We start from the raw sequence: 2,500 nt of genomic DNA, 5'->3' as shown, positions 1-2,500 counted from the left end.
TTATTATGTTTAAAGTAAGATTTTAAGTATCAAATCATGAATTTTTAGGGTTTTATGAGTTGGAAAAATCATAGTAGTATATTATAGTATACGAAATTGAGTACTCTTATGCTTTTAATTATGTTTAAGTATGTTTTAAAAGGGTTTTAATACATTATAAGTTGCTGAAATTTTTATTAATATGCTTATGATGGAGTTTTTATGATCAAAGTATGAGTTTTTAGTGACAAGTATAGTAGTACTATACTACGGAGTATATTAATAATTGAAGTTTTAGTGATAGGAAAGGTTCATAACACCTTTAAAGAGGGTTTAAAGTATTTTAATATTGCTGGAAATTTTTAGAGTATTGATTTGTGGTTATGTTGATTTTTTTTAGGCAGAGAATTCTCTTTAGGCGACTTTTAAGCTTGTTAAAGGGGCCTCGAATTTTGTCTACACAAAGTACGTACATACCTATGTGTAGGTTGGATTAGTATCATTTCCTAAGAATGGGATTTATATAGTATCATGTATACGGAACTATTTATAGTTCATATGTGATTTATATTCGATTGAATTTGCAAGTTTTATGTCATTGTGTGAAGCATGTTGATTATGATTATTATATTATGTTTGTATGGATGATTGATGCAAGCATATGGGATTGGGAACTTTATTTTATTAATTCATATGAGGGATTAATATTTATGTTGGTATTGGATCATGAACGGGTCATGTTGTTCCATTTGGATTATTTAATTACTTTTATGAGGACCGACGACCTTATTTGGTAAGTTGGTTATTCACCTATGAAATGTTGGTTGGTTGTTGACTTGGATCAACAAATAAATAAAGATTCTGGATTTAAATGGAATTATTGGTTGTTCAGTTGATGATCACCTTATCTAATCCTAAGATAAAAATGGAAGTTTATGTATCTTTGATGATCCTATTTTTTATCCTACTTTCGAGTCATACCAAGTAAATAATTTAATCATTTAAAGTGGAAAGTGAATAGCAATAGCTTAAAATTTCTGCACATCTGAAGTGTTGGACTAGTATGAGTTAGAGTACATGGTGTTAGCCCATGGCTTTTCTTAGGATCAGATTGATCACCCTATCTTATTTTTATTTAAAAGGTTCCTTGATATCGTAGGTTAGAGGAGTACGAAGTCGCGCCCGTACTTCCTTTTCTAGATTGAAGATTGGTTTCTTTCCTTTGCCTATTCCATCTAAATTAATTAACTTATTAGTTGTGGAGTCTAGTTCAGTGATAGTAGTTTGCTATGTTATTAAATCATTATTTATCCCTGCTTAATGTTTATTAATATCATGTTAGATTTTACATTTATTTACTATATAGTACTCACCTTTGCTGATTACGTGCTTTGTGTGTATTGGTTGATCATGGCTATGCCTTATTGATCCTGTGATGACCCATTTTGGTGACCAGTCTCTCGGGATCAATAGAGCATCATCGATTACAGGTTTGAAGATATTGCATCATGGGTTTAGGAAGTTGGAGAGCTTGTGTTGACTTTATATTTTATAGTTGATTTTTACTTTGTGATTGACTTTTACATTTGAGGTTGACTTTTGACTTTATGTTGGTTTGACTTTTCGTCGACTAAAGTTTTATTTCCAAAGTTATTTATTATTAATTCCGCTGCAAAATTCTGAATAAGCCGATACGTTATCACACGGGCGATAATGCTTTGATAATCCTCTAAGTTTTATATTGAAAAGGTAATTTGGAAAACAGAGAATTGTCGGGGTGATACATGCTTACTATCTTGCAACAGAAACAAAGGAGTTCAATTTGTTTGCAATTGCTCAATGATAACGAGTGTCATTCAACCAATCCCCCATCATGGGAGGATCTACTATTATGGGTTCATATGAACTTAATGAAATTTTGAAAAAATCATTTAGTTTTCGTTTTTCTAAAATAATGAAAATGTAATAAACAAATATATTTAGTTCGCGTGTATTATTGAACATGAAAACTTAGTCTAGCAAGCTGGTTTTGTTGGTACTTTAGTCCGCTTGCTTTGGGTCTCGTCGTCGTGGGATTCCTGCTAACAATCAAACTCATTTTACATCTTTTTTTTTCGTCTTTGTTAGTTGGTGTTATCTAAAGTCTTGGCCAGTCAAGGTAAAACTTGGTTTCCCTTTTTTTTTCACCTCTTGCTTTTGGTTCTTGGTCAATGCCCTTCCTAACCTTGATGCTTATAGCCTTATGCTATGCCTCTGCCACACACCTTTTTCCAATCTCTAAATGCTAAGCAAGACCAAACGACAGCCAAACGTAAAATTTTGTTTCTTCAATCTAAATTTATAATTAACTTTCAGATTTGAAACATTAGAATATTTATTAATTTGTTAAAGTTTGTTTAGAGTTTCTAATAACTATAAATGGTTAGTATTAACTAGGTATACATGTGAGAAAATTGTTGTTCTTGCTTGATGTTTGAAATTCGTTAATTTTTATTTGAACAGTGTGTTGATTGTTATAAAT

Source organism: Beta vulgaris, chromosome 6 (assembly GCF_026745355.1).
Source record: "Beta vulgaris subsp. vulgaris cultivar EL10 chromosome 6, EL10.2, whole genome shotgun sequence".
Classification (NCBI taxonomy): Eukaryota; Viridiplantae; Streptophyta; class Magnoliopsida; order Caryophyllales; family Amaranthaceae; genus Beta; species Beta vulgaris.
This window is presented reverse-complemented; position numbering follows the sequence as displayed.